Below are 15,694 nucleotides of genomic sequence, written 5' to 3'. Positions count from 1 at the left end.
GTGTAAATTTCATTATTTCTTTCTGTGTAGCTCAATGCGGCTCTACGTCTTAGGACGAAAATAAATCATTCAGAAATATAGCCAAGAAAATTTGTAGCCAGCTAATCAGGCTAATAGTTAAGGTCAGTTCGAACGATTTTATACATATTTTGAATCGTAATTTTGTATAGAAATTTGATTTTTTTCAACACTTGTCACCATAAAATTTCCGGAATTGAATGTCGGATCCGGATAATATTTCACAGCAAACTAAGGCCTTGCATTTCAATCAAAATTTACAAAAATCGGTGCAGCGGTGTCGGAGCAAGTCGGGCACACTTATTTTCATTCTCTTACAGAATTTACTTCGTCAATCCAGAACCAAAAGTCGGATCCTGGCATAATTCAAGAGCAGGTAAGGAAACCACGAAACGGTTTATATCAATCCTAGCTAAGAAAAGTATTGACATTACATTCCTTTTGTGAAATTTGGCCTTTCGCAAACGATTCAAAGCATACAGAATCATTATATGGCTAGTACTACGATCTTACTGACACTAAGACCCCTTCCAGGTCAAAGATTCTAAGCTTGCGGTAGTCGTTTTTTCTGAACACTTTTTATGCACATAAGCTTTCATAACAGGCGATGGGATTTGAACCGAGTGTCGTCAGATCAAAAAGTGCACCCATTTATCTACTGAGCCACAGATCTGCTTGACAGGAAAACGGTTCATATAGGCTCTTAGTAATTAAGTGCTAGGTGAGTGAAAATTACGTGAGAAACATGGAAAATTCAACCAGTGTTTGCGTAAAATACTGTTGGTTACGCCGCAAGGAGAAACAATTTGGAAACAAGTGAAATATCGAAATTTAGATTATAGTTTTTAGGCAAGTAACTCTATTCAATTGAAAAAATATTTTTTTTTCAGAATGAAATTGCTGACGGACGAGGAATGCATAAGATGTGGTAACCCCAAATATGTCTGAGTGCGTTATAGAGACGTAAAATTACCTACATTTCTTGTACAGTTTGTACTAGCTTGGATGTTTGTTCTCTGTGCTATATAAAGCATATCAATCATTACCGTCAGTCACATTCTCCTACCACTAGTTCCATGGTTTCCAACACCCTCTCCATGGAAACGAAATCTCGATTTCTTTACGCTGTCCCAAAGAAGGCCGTAAATTTACTTCTTTTTAATCAATTCGCCGTGTCGCATCCCTTTCAGCCATAACAGCTTCGGTAACGACCAAAACGGAGATCCTTAATTCAGCAGATTTCAGCACGTTCCGACGGTGGCAGTTTCGCTGGCTCCCGAGTGGATAATCCCCCGTTAATGTTTACTATTATGGAACATTCGGAGAAGCAGCTTAGTCTTCATTATTTTTAGAGCAATATAAACTCTCCGGCTGGGTAAGGTCAGACGAACTTCGCACCACTTCTCCCACCGGTGTTCCGTTTGTGGCACTTTTCACCCAACCTCGGCAAAGTGGAAGCCCTTCTCTACGAGTCGCTTTCGCACCGGCAAAATTGGTGAACGAAAGTTTGAAAGCATTTAATATTTTCTGATTTTCTAGATCATCTCCTTCCCCCAAATTTGTCCCATTCAAGCGAAATGCATTGAATCTCTCAAATTTAATGAATCTTCAGCTAGTTCGGTGTGGCATCAAAGTCGTAAAAGTCGTAAATTACCGAGCGTTTTCTCGCCCTTCTCGGCATGCCAAGACGATGCAAATACACACCAGTAGGGTAGTGAGCCTATTTTGATGCCGGAAAACGACATGTTCAGTTTCAGTTCAGTCTACAGCCTATTTACCGTTACATGGTTGACACTTGCGAATTCTAGTATAGTTCGAATTGCCCATAAATAGCTTAACTACCCTTCCTTGTTAAAACCCGACTGGCGGAGCGTTTCTAAGTGTGAACATCATACGCCATCAGCAACGTGGAAAGTGCTGAAGACTTTACTTGCAGATAAAAATACTCCTTTTGCCGGTGCCTTCAGCTTCCGCCCCCGATTTTTCTTTGCTATGAAAACGACCTTGCAGCTAAGCACACACTTTACCTATTATAAAAGAAGAGCGACACTAAGAAGCAATATTAAAAATAGCTGATGTAAGCGGAAAATTATCTTGTTTTTATTACGGCTATAAAAAAATCGTGCCGGCAGCAGCGGAGAGTTTGCTAGTCTGAACTTCGTTGCAGGTTCCGGACGATGACGGGAGGTAACGGCCGAGGACAAACTTCGAGACCTTCCAAAGTTTGCCAACAGGAAGGGCATCGTTCGGAGCCCGCCGGGTATTCCCGCGGTCTTCCACCACAGGGAAGACCTAATTTGGTTGTAAACAACATCTATAGGACACGGAAACGGTTATAATTTTTCGCACAACCTCGCCTAGCCCGGTTTTGCAATTATTGCACCGAATGACGATGGTATCATGTAAGAAGAGAAAAATGGATCCAATCTCCATGCATAGCCTACTTGAACATTATGATTTATGATCATTCATGGAAACAAAAGTTTTGATAGTTTCCGCGAAAGTTTAGGTAACAGATTTTTATTAGCCAATTCCATCAGTCTTACATGCCCTAAATCATGAAATTATTTGTAGAATTTGGTCTCTCGTAAACAATACTAAAGTGAGTGGTGTAAGTAAATTACTGGGAAAAATTAGTTGTCACTAGTTCTTTATTTTAGAAATCATACAAAAAATCATACAAAAAAATCATGCCACTTAACAAAGATGTATTCGTTGGACTTCTTTTGTCTTCCAATTCCGTAGTAACTAACTGGAGGAAACTGTCGAAAACGTCATGAAGCTCCTTTCACCGGATGCAAGATGGTTTTTGAGTTACAATGATAAGTGTAAGCATTCAGCATATATTTTTAGTTTGAAGGATTCAGAAGATGAATTAGAGTTTGTTGATCTTATATAACTTATGTTATGTTCATTTTATTTATGTTTAAGAAAATATTTAAATACAAATAAATCCAATATCCATCAGATATACATTCGATCATAGAATCTCTAATACTATCGGATACAAACCATTTCTTCAAGGTTTTGATGTTAATTTAAAGTACTTTTAAACTAGAGTGGTTTATCTGCAACTTTTTGCAACTTTCTGAAATAATCAAGTACGAAATATGACTATTTTTTATATAAAACTATTTATAACTATTTCAAAAATTGTCATACAGCTTTGTATGTGAAAAAGTTAGAACGAAAAAACTAATCTTTTGAAACCTTTTAGTAATATTACCAAACAATAAGTTAACGGTTATAGTTAGCGAATTATTTTTTTCAGCAAAGTTACCCGAAATTGCAGTAGCTACAATATTGTCGAAGACGAAAACGTTCTATCTGCCTCCATAAAAAAGTTAATTTTTCTATTTTATTTACATGCGTGCTGGAATATGGTTGTTTATTCACACAAGCCCACGTCAATAAATCCTTACAACTTTACAGAAGACATAAAATTGCATAAAATTGCTGTTTTGAATCACTGTGCGTTGTCTTAATGTCACCGTAGGGCTTCTTTTTAAAGTACTTCTGTTTGTACATTTGGGTATTCAGAGTCATGATCACGAAAACCTGATTCTTGCCTTTCTCATATAGAAAGGTTATGCAATCACTGTGAAAACCGACTTTTGAACCGAGGCCCGGAGGGCCGAGTGTCATATACCATTCGACTCAGTTCGTCGAGTACGCAAAATGTCTGTGTGTGTATGTGAGTGTGTGTGTATGTGTGTGTGTGTGTGTATGTGCGTATGTGTGTATGTAACGTTTTTTTGCACTATTTTTCTCGGAGATGGCTGAATCGATTTTCACAAACTTAGATTCAAATGAAAGGTCTTGAGGTTCCATACAAAATTCCTGAATATTATTTGGATCCGACTTCCGGTTCGAGAGTTATGGGGTAAAATGTGCAAAAAAATGAAAATATGTATTCTAACTTTTCTCATAGATGGCGCGACCGATTTTCACAAACTTAGGTTCAAATGAAAGGTCCTGTGGTCCCATACGTAATTCCTGAATTTCATCAGGATCCGACTTCCGGATCCGGAAATATAGGGTAAAGTGTGTTAAAAATTTTATACCATCATTGAAAAGAGAGACAAACCGTAAAAAGTTTTCTAAATCGACCTCAAATCTTTTCCAATTGACATTTTTTATCAGTTGACGGTCAAACAAATCTATTTCGATTATTCTTTTAAGAATCGAAGAAAAATATTTTGAACAATACCACAGTATTATATATGATAGTTTGATTGATATGAGAAAGGCATCATTGCACCACTAGGTGGATTAAAACAGGTTTTTCGTTTGCAGCTACAAATATCTTGCTAAATATCTTGGGTGCTTTTGTTCCAATTTTATGTCAGAATTGACCCGTTTCTGATTGGCTGATTTTAAGGTAGCGCTTCGCCGTGGTCACGGGAGTTCGCTGCCTATCCCGGGGTTTCACGCAATTCACCCAAAATTGAGAGAAAACGGGGAAGAAAACGGAAATTCCATGAACATACGATTCTAGATAATTAATTTTTCTATCGATTCGTATATAAATTGTGCCTGATAAACGTTTTTATCGAAAGATTTCGTGCGAGTTATAAAAATAAATGAGTTTTTCCTTATTCTTTCGCACGCACACAATGTCAACGCATGCATTGGGGTGTGCAAAATGCCACATGCGGTAGACGTTAACAACATTTCTTTTGTTTTCGTTGTCCGTTCTCTCTGCGTAAACGTTGAACATAGATGAGTAAAAAATGTAAGTAAGTGTTACTACTTTGTAAAATAATTTCTATTCATGTTTCAGTAGAACCAGAAATCAGTAATGATTTTCATCGCTACTAGCTTTGACGCTTTGTTGAAAACGTAGCACATCCCTACTTATGCGAGTTGCTTATAGCGAGAAAAGGAAAAAAGAAAACAAAACGTATTACAAAACTCGCACGAAATCTCGCGAAAGAAAAGCTTTCTAACTGATATTTTTCGCCAAATGCATAGTAAAATCGTTTACCTACAATCGTATGTTTTTGATTTTTCGTGAATCGGGATAGTATTGGAGAAATTCGCAATTTAGGGTGAAATTTCGGCGACAAAGCAAGAGAAAGCAGTGAGTTGTCTCGCTTCGACCTGACCACGGCGAAGCGCTACCTTAATGTTGCTACCCGCACAATTTGAAATGAAAACATTTTTGCGAGGTACGCGAGCAATGATACCAAGAATAGAGAAAATCAGAAAACAACTCGAATAAAAAATATTGTAGAAAAACAATACGATTTGTTGTTACAAAACCTTCCACAATTTTGCTTTGGCCATTGAAAAAAAATTTTAATGTATTGTTATACACTATTCAATTAATTGTGAACATGCTTTTTACTATAGAATGTATAGGTTGTTAAGTATCAAAACAATTCAAATCTTAAAATTTTCTCATACATGTTTTCGTGAAAAACAATTAAATTTATAGTTTGCATATTGTTTGAAACACCATGTGTACAATAAATTCAATTATGAATCGTAGAAACAATATATTGAATCATTGGAAATGGAAAAAAAATGTCAAGATACAATAAAATGTATAGTAACCCATAGATCTAATTGTGAATCAATTGTTCATGCTGTAAAATCAATGGTTTATTTTTTTTCGGAACAGAACCAGAGAACCAAAGTTTTTACTTATATGACGGATATATTGTATCTTACGGCCTTCTGAAAAATCAACCGAGATATATGAATTTACAATTCAATTGTTGTGGATAAAAACAACTGAAATTTCGTCGTAGAATATTCTTGCGAGCGCGGCAACGACTGATTGAATCTACCATCCTACAACCACGTTCTATCGAAATAACATCTTTTGGCATTATTTTGTGGTAAGAATTTCATTTTATTAGTCAATACAGATGAATACAGATTTTTTATACAAAGCAATACAGATTTTCTATGAAAATATCTGACATCTCTGATGAGGGTTGCGAACGGTACTGGAGAATGACACAAAACAGCAGACAGTCAAAGGACCGCGCAAATGACAGCAGTCGCCGATTGTATTTTGCCACGACTAAAGGAGATGAAAAATGTCATAGGCCTCATGACATTTTCTCTCGTGAATGTCGCCGTATGCTCTCATCGATAGCTGTTCTACTCTTCAATCTGAGAATGGCTAGTGACAATAAACAGTAGCTCCTTCCAAATTCTACAAATTTCGAGAGACAGTCGCCAACAAGGCTTAACTTTGAAATTCGTTTTATGTCAATTCTCATGAGATGTAGGGAGACATGCATAAGAAAGTTTTGCTTCCCAATGCAGATCCTTACGTGTTTTGTTACTCTGCACTCCCGTTGGAAGGAAGCGGTTCAGTGAGAAAAGCAAAGTAAATGCTGTGACTTCCAGAATTTTTATGCACTGTTTCGATCAAACAATTAAACCCCGTTTAGCATGAACCAGAATTGTAGAAGTAATAGGAGCGCAAAACTTTTTGTTCTGCTGTAAGATTTCTTGCCTTTGCGTCATATTAGAAAAGCAAAAGCTGCGCTCCTAATACTTCGTGTATGAAATTTAAATAAATAGTTGTAATATTTTTGAAACATCTTTGTATTAATTGACGTCTTTGTCTTTAGAACCTTGTGCTTCACTCGAAACATTGTCAATATTAACCATGAAAATAGGATACTAAAAACAGTGAATTCTATTCTAAAAATTCAGTCGTCTTTGACAGATACATATTTGTTGATGCTTTTCTTGAACAAACAGATAATTCTTGTTGCTAGAGAATAGTACCTTTCAAATCTGTAATTACCTTTTACCCGATGATTTATTTCACTATTCGCTATGTTTGATATAAAAGTTCTGTAAACTTCAGTACAATAGACAGCGAAGAGGTTAAAACAACTCCTGGGCAGATATAAAATTTTCACGTTTGCATACTAGAAACCCTCAAAAAAAAAAAGTCTTGGCATTACATTCTTTTCGTGGAATTTGGCCTTTCTGTTTCAACAGACTTCGCAGCCGATTCTTAGGCTGTGAACCATTTCGCGGTTAATTTTAACTTTTGGTTAAAATCTAACACTCGAGTGGTTAATTTGATGTTGTCAAAAATAACCCTGCTCGAGAGCATGGTTATTTTTGACAGATCGATAGTTATTTTCCAACACTGAAAAAAATCTCGCAATGAAAATTCTAATACTAATTCTTTAGTTGAAATTATTTCCAGTGGAAAATAAACCCAAATAACTTTCCGTCCGTCAAATTTTGAAATGGGCCACAGTTTTAGTCAAATTTAACTACTTGACACCAAATAACCACTCAAGTGTCAGATTTTAACCAAAAGTTAAAATTAACCGTGAAATGGTTCACAGCCTTAGTGTACAGAATCATTGCATGGCTAGTACTATGGATCCTACTGACACTAAGAATCCTTCCAGGTCGGGGCTCAAACATACGACAGCTGGCTTGTAAGACCAGCGTCCTATGCATTGAACCGACAACCCGGGACGTCCAAAGCAAGTGTTAAATTTTATAAGTAACAGATCGGTTGAAAAGTTCGTGTCATTTCTATGAGAGGGCGCCACTAGAATTAAATCCATACCATTTTCAGTTAGTACCAACCATCAAAAGATACGTGTATAAATTTGACAGCTGTCTGATTATTAGTTTGTGAGATATTGCATTTTGAGTGAAGCTACTTTTGTTATTGTGAAAAAGAATGGAAAAAAGGAATTTCGTGTGTTGATGAAACACTACTTTTTGATGAAAAAAAAGTGCCGCCGATACCAAAAAATGGCTTGATGAGTGTTATCCAGACTCTGCACCGGGCGAAGCAACAATTCGTAAGTGGTTTGCAAAATTTCGTACTGGTCATATGAGCACCGAAGACGATGAACGCAGTGGACGTCCAAAAGAGGCTGTTACCGATGAAAACGTGAAAAAAAATCCACAAAATGATTTTCAATGACCGACGAGTGAAGTTGATCGAGATAGTTGACACCCTAAAGATATCAAAGGAACGTGTTGGACATATTATTCACGAATATTTGGATATGAGAGAGCTTTGTGCAAAATGGGTGCCGCGTGAGCTCACAATCGATCAAAAACAACAACGAAAAACCATGCTGAAATTGAACGAATTGGGCTTCGAATTGCTCCCTCATCCACCGTATTCTCCAGATTTGGCCCCCAGTGACATTTTCCTGTTCTCAGAACTAAAGAGAATGCTCGCTGGTAAAAAATTTAGAAGCAATGAAGAGGTAATCGCTGAAACTGAGGCCTATTTTGAGGCAAAGGACAAATCGTACTACAAAAATGGTATCGAAAAATTGGAAGATCGCTATAATCGCTGTATCGCCTTTGATGGCAATTATGTTGAATAATAAAAACGAATTTTGGCAAAAAAAAAATGTGTGTTTCTATTAAACGATACGAACTGTTCAGCCAAACTGTTATGACGAGAAAAACCAAACAAGGAACCCGACGCAATCTTAATAGTCTGTAAATTGGCCAACTGTATATAATAGTTTCAAAAACCTGGAAAAAGTCTGCAAAATTTGCGGAGTCTGCTTACAAAAGAAATCGGCGAATTTACATGCAAAACTGCAACCTGGCACAATACTAGAAATACTACAGTTTTTCCTGCATGCTGCTTTTTAGTGCAAAAACAGTGCAATTTTTTGTCAAAAAGATATCTAACGGAAATAAATTAGTACCAAAAATCCACTGGAAATGTGGAACCTACCCAATACGATTCTACCTGTCTTGTACGCAAAAATCCGGCAATAAATATAACCGTAATAACCGCTAGGCGAAATTCTTTGGTGGAAACGTTTGTTGCATTGTTGCCAGATTCTTCTCGAAAGTCTGAAAGAATGCCGTAAAAAATCTCCCGGCACAGGCGGTCCTTGAATAGAAACCAGTTTACTGGCCTTGTCTTAGATATACGCATACCGAATAGCTATGCTAAACGCCAAATTAAAACCTTTTTGTCGAGCGATTGTGTAACATCATTCAGCAACATTTCACCAGATTCATCTATTGTTGCTGAATGTAACAATTGGAAAGTATGTTTCATATCTAAAAAGAACTGTCAACCGCAAACGACCAAGATTCGGGAAAATGGATTGTCCAACCTCCATACAGTAATTGAATATGTCCACATTCTAGCACAGATTGCGACAGTATCTCAGCTAATCTGTTTCGATTGAGATTCAGCTTATCGAAAACCGCCTTTCAGCGGAATCAAAATTGCTCTATCGAGCAAGCTTTGGTAATAATAATACACTTACAGGATTCCCGAAGGCACCTACCTATCAGCTTTCTGTCGGACTTCTGCGAGGTCTTCGTTTCGCCAACGAACGAGAATCAAACGGCGGAGATAGCAAACATAACCTAGTTCGATTACGGCAGAACTTCTACTTCCAGTAATCGAAAATAACATGAAAAATATCGTTGGCAATTTCGAGGCTCCATTGTATTCCGAACTAGCGGCTCATTTTGCAAAATACCGTTCCGACCGGACCGGAAGAAGAAACAACCAAACATCTTTTCGGACTGCACAATCGGCCGACAGACATGGTGACCCAAGTACTTGAAGCCAATAAAATTGAAAACTTTATCGGACCCCATTCATTACAGTCCATTAGTTTTCCGTCCGCCTCCACGGCCGATTCGAGCAGCCGTTGCAGAGAGTGAACGAATGAGATTCGCTATTTCGATCAAGGTTCGCATCGTCCACAGGCCGTGGCCGAATCAAACGGAGAGGTTGGCGACCCTAATTTTTTGCTAGAACCTTTTTTACACAACTCAAGCAAATACACTGGCTTGTTTCAGACGTTTCATGTGCCCTTATAAAATGCCCTCGAAGGAAACTGTGTAATTAAGCGACTATAAATAGTCAATATGCTGGTTGTGTTGTTCCGGAAAGTGTGATAAAATTTTGAATTTAGGCTCAATAAAAGTGTTCTTTCAGTATCAAATATTGGGTAAAGTTCAATCTACTTTGCTTTTTAAAATAGTGAATCGATTGGTTCTAATTCTTTAGCTTTTTATTATTTCAGTCTATATAAATAGATACAGACGAATCAACTAGTTCTAGTACATGCTACTCGTTTCATAGCCTACTGGTTTTGGTGCGCATTTTCTATATTCCAATGCTACTGAGCGTGACACAACGTCATTTTGACGTTGGTCGGATGCAAATTTAGCGAAAGATCAGCTGCTCAACTTACTGGAGAGTGAAAGGGCACACCTAAATAGCAGATTTGGTCTTACTTAGGGATGTCAGATTTTTCTAATTACTCGATTATAATTATCAAACTATCCGATTAAATTTAACGCGATTATCTGGGTTATTAATCGATTACTCGATTATTCATTCGAATATTGCTTTTGATTTTTTCAAATTATTCGATTAGTTTAATAATCGAATATTAGTTTCAAACTAATCAATTAAATATTACTCGATCTTTTGGGTTATTAATCAGATTACTCGATTAATCGATCGATATTACGACATCTCTAGTCTTACTCTAGTCACGTTAGCGTCATCAATATCCACACCATTGCGGTTGCATTCGCCGACCTGCTCCTGTTTGAAACTGCAAAAGCACACAAACACAAGCAAACGCTCGTTCACAAAATATTCGCCGTTTATTTCGCAATTCCCTCACGCAAAACAAATCGGTCAGCGGCATCATCGGAAACGTTCCGAGTTTATGGACGGTTCATTGTGGTTTACAATGCGGTGGAAAACCGAACCCGATTGTTTTCGTTGTGAATTGCGCATCCGTTCTTTCGGAGCAGTACCTGAACTGGAGCCCGATGCTTTATCAATTATCCGTTGAAAAACTGTTTGATTCATGAAGCAATGTCGATGATTGTGAGGTCCGATTTAATTGTAACAAAAGGAATATTGTTGTCGATAATAATCTACTGAAAGATTGGTTTTTGGTAAAGTTTTGTTTTACTAAACATTTATTCTTCGTTAGAGACCAACGTTTCGAAGGAATATGAGTTCATCTTCAGGGTAAATCGTAAATGTTATTAGCATTTGGCTCATTTACATTTACATGAATTGCAGAGGCGTTACCCATTCCATTGGCGGATGATACTTTCTGAATTACCTGTATGCAATTTTGAAATGAGTTCATGTTGCAAACAATTTTTGGTTTTCAAGGATAAATTTCTTGAAAAAAAATTAAAGCAACAGTGAAAAATCAGAGACTGTTCATAAATTCAATAATGTTTTTTGTTGATATAAATTGATGTAGATCGTTGATTTTGGCAATAATATTTGTTGATTTTAGTATCAGTTTTAGTGATTACAACTAAATAAAAGTCAACAATTTTTGGCAACAGCTGAAATAGGTGGATAAATCGATTGAAATTATTAATCGATATTGCTGTCGATTTAATTTACTCTCGATTGAATGGAATGAAAAATCACACGGCGAGACTAGTTAAATAAAAACAGTCGACGATACACGACGGAATGATTGCTGATTCCGTTGGTGCATAGTGATATTAGAGAACTGTAAATTTTGGCATTTTTCTGTTATAATTTTGTACGCTCATTACCCAGTCATTCGTTGATGCATTTATATTTATAGTTTAACTACCAATCGATTCAAAAGCATTTAGCTTAAACATTGAGGCAACATCGTTTCAATATTTCAATAATATACCATTGAAAAAATGATTTGAATTGACCTATGACTTCCCGTAACTAGCGGACCAATTTAGAATTGCGGACCTAATTTGAAGCACTTGTATCTTGCCACATTTAACTTAATTAAAAAGCATTACTTCAATATTGTATGCTTGAAAATGAATTGATTTGTCGATATGGTCGTGTCCATACAGGAATCTCAATTTACGAGCGAAACGATGACTTGCAAATGGATTCAGCTCAAAGCTGTAATATCTTCATATTACTCACATATCACAGATACTTCTTTGGCATTAAATGTGGCTAATGTGAAATATCGTATCTTCATTTACCTTTGATAATATTATGGGTGAAGTCCGAAAAAAATATATACAATCTTCGATTGAATCGACTCACTGTTTATAAAATTAATAGCGGCTCTTACACGATTATCAAAAGTGTCATTACCAAAAAAGTAATGACACTTTTAATGATCGTGTAAGGTCTGCGAGTTCAGTAATGACACGAGAAATGATGGAATTGCGGATTTTCCATCATTACCAACATTATTTCTTCTTCTTATTTTTTTTGTGGAAGTGCTGAATATCGTCAGTTGTATTAGATGAGAAAATTTGACAACCATGAAGTAAACATTCTCTTCAGAACTATACGTGAAAAAAAAATGTAGAAATGACAAAGTGTAGATTTAAATTATTAATGTTTCATTAACCCTAACGTTTCAATGGCAAACAAAATTTATTTTCAGCCAAACGAAGATGAAGAATATTGCTAATATTCTTTAATTGCTGAGGGAAAGCTATTCTGGTTACAAGCCCCGTGCTGGAGTAGTTTAAAATACTCATCATTAATAATGAACGTGTAATGCTAGAAAGTAATGATGTACAGTAATGCAGTAATTACGAGCGTTTGAGCAGAAGTGTCATTACTTAGTAATGACACTTTCAATGATCGTGTAAGGGCCGCTATTAGATGGAATACACTCAAAATAATAATCATGTAATAGTTACGTGAAAAGTTATGTGAATATTTTCCACCCTACTTTCCACGTAGGTTTTAACGGACTGGCAGTTAAAAGCTGTATAATGCATAATCCAGAAAAGTTACGTGTCTTACACGTAATATGTAATGTACTATTCATATCACATTTACCTATCAGTTCATATCATATTTAGATACCAGGGAATTACTATTTTATATATTGGTTTAAATCAAAAGGGAGATATTTCAGATATTTATATAAATCAATGAAACGAAAAATACCATAAAAAATGAAACATTTATTTCAGAAAATTTACATAGAAAATATAAAATTAGCAATCGAATCGGATCTCGAATCGACAAGCCTCCAGACATATTTTTTGTTGTCACTGCCATCCACTCGGTTTTCGGTGGACCAACGGCATTTGAAGCATTCGGCAAGACCGGGCACACTTCAGGACTCACCCAAGCACTCGATCCAATCGAACATATGGAAACTTTCACACTGGAATGGTCCGGCCGATGTAGTCAAAAATTGTATTTAAATTACATTTCTCGTAAATATTTACACTACTTACACTTTGAGGGCCACTGTTCGCCACTTTCCAAATTCGAGTTCTTCACACCGGAAATTCACGTAGATTGTTTGACGTTTGGTCAATTCACGTAAACCTTATGTGAGGACTCCATTCATTTTAGGGAATGTAGGTAGGGTAAGGGCTCCCTATTTCATCTCATTTGTGACGTCCTTACTTCAAACCCCGATTTAGCCACTAAAATCACTGTAACTATTTCATATTACTGCTTCATTCGCCTTGCTCCACGTTGAAAATTGATTCACATTTCTTGAAAATTCAACTAATATTTATAAAACAGCTAAAAACACTATTGATGTTTTCACTACTCTGCTCCTAATTTCATCTCAATGGATTTTTATTCATCCTATCGTTGATCTTTTATTCATCCTATAAATTAGCAATGGCAACAGCAATCAAAACAAAATATTCCACTATTACACTCTCACCCGCATTCGCATGGCTGCCAGATGGCTGACTAAACGCTGCCAGCTGGAAAAATATGGCTTGCAGACATTCTGGTGACCGACTGCCTCACCGCTGCCAGATATACAACTCAAACGATACAACCGTACCCACCAGGATTTTTCCACATTATTATTATTGGTAAAAAATTTACTAGTAGAATTATCCAATTAATGGGGCAATGGCTTACGGAGATCTAAAGAACTATCTTTTAACATCATTTTATTAGTGAAAACAGATAGAACAGATATAGACTTTCTATGCAAAGTAATACATATTTTCTATGAAAATACCTGGCATCTCTGTGCACAGCCGATGAAACACACGCACACTTCACAGCGTTATGTTGGCGTATAGAGGAATGAAACCAGTGCTACTAGATTTGCCACAATGGTTATTTCATTAGTATTTAACACGTTCTTTCTGGTAATATTCGAAGCAGAAACAGTTTTATTGAAATATTAATATCAATAATATAATTAAACTAATGTCACGGATACCAAAAACATACTTTTTGATGATAATTTGAAGAAGATAAACAATTTTTGTTTTGTAACATTATGAAATAACTTGGCAACTTTGCGAAACCAAATGAGATGAAAACAAAGCGCAATCAAGTGAACGAAGTGAAAAACTTTCATCTCATATTTTTGAAGACTTTTATTGCTTGTCGGGTGAATTTTGAAGTTTTTAATCGTTAACTAAACAAGTGGCAAGTGAACATAACTAATTATGAAGTCATCCAGCATTCAATGGTAGTATAATTGTGCTAAATAGTGATCATGTTTTGAGACGAATCGATTAGTAGATATTCAGAAACATGACGAACTGTAAATCTTGAGACGAAAATGTGTCCTAAATTGAAAAGTGAGTTTATTTTATATGAAAAAAAACGATCACCGAAGAATTTAAAACCATTTCTTTCAATAGGAAAGTGTGACAATAGCTTTTCAAATCATTTTAAAACATTTCACAGTTTGCTTCCGGTGGGTTGTAAAATATTATTCATGTTCAAAGTTATGAGGTGAAGGGATGAGATGGATATAGGAGCTCAGATGAAATAGGGAGCCGTTGCCCTAAAACATTTGTTTTCGTAACGTAAAATATTCAATTTGACACTTAAAACCATTTTACGTGATTTAGCAAGTGAATCGAACGTGAATTTTTATTTGAGTGTATTGAAAGTCAGTTCGCAGGATCTGGCATCGCTGTCCATACCACTACCCCATTTGTACGCGGCGGGCAGATTCCCCCCCAGACGGCTGACTATGTCTGCCAGCCATTCTGGCAGAATTCCGGCAAAAGTCTGGCAACAATGCAACAAGCGTTTCCGGCAGAGAATTTCGCATTGCGGTTATTAACGGTTCTTTTCTGTCGGATTCTTGCCATACAAGATTGGCAGAACCGTTTCGGATCGGTTCTACATTTTAAGCGTCATTTACCTCGTCTGAAGATTCGTTTTTTGCACGTACACACTTAGATTTTTTTCCCGAATCTCGACAAAACTTTTGAGATTTGAACAGCCGAGTGCTCGGCAATCTTCTCGGCAAATATTAAAACAACTGAAATTCTCGGTATTTTGCTTTTACCGAGATTTTCGGTTTCGAGAGAACTATAAATTACCGTGATCTTCGTTGCTTTTGGAAACAAATTACCGAAATTATCGGTGTTTAAGCATGTGAGCTAATGCCGAGATTTGAAGCAAATAATTAAAATAAAATTTTGAATATAAAATGAACATTCCAGGTTAAACTCGTTATCATTGATTTATTTATTTCAACATTATGTTGGCTGTTGAACTACAGGGTCCGGCACTCGAAGTGTAACCAATTTAAAAGGCCATAAATTCAGTTTGGAAAATTACTTTTACTTAATTCAAAGTACAAAATGTGTAAAAATAATACAAAATTCAGAATCAATTCACTTTTGCTCGATATGACCACCTTTTGCCTTGACTTGATGACTTGAGAGAGCGAAGGAGTTGCTTCGTTTGGCCGAAAGCGGTCAATTTCCGAACATTGTATTT

This window comes from Malaya genurostris, chromosome 1 (genome assembly GCF_030247185.1).
Source record: "Malaya genurostris strain Urasoe2022 chromosome 1, Malgen_1.1, whole genome shotgun sequence".
Taxonomy (NCBI): domain Eukaryota; kingdom Metazoa; phylum Arthropoda; class Insecta; order Diptera; family Culicidae; genus Malaya; species Malaya genurostris.
This window is presented reverse-complemented; position numbering follows the sequence as displayed.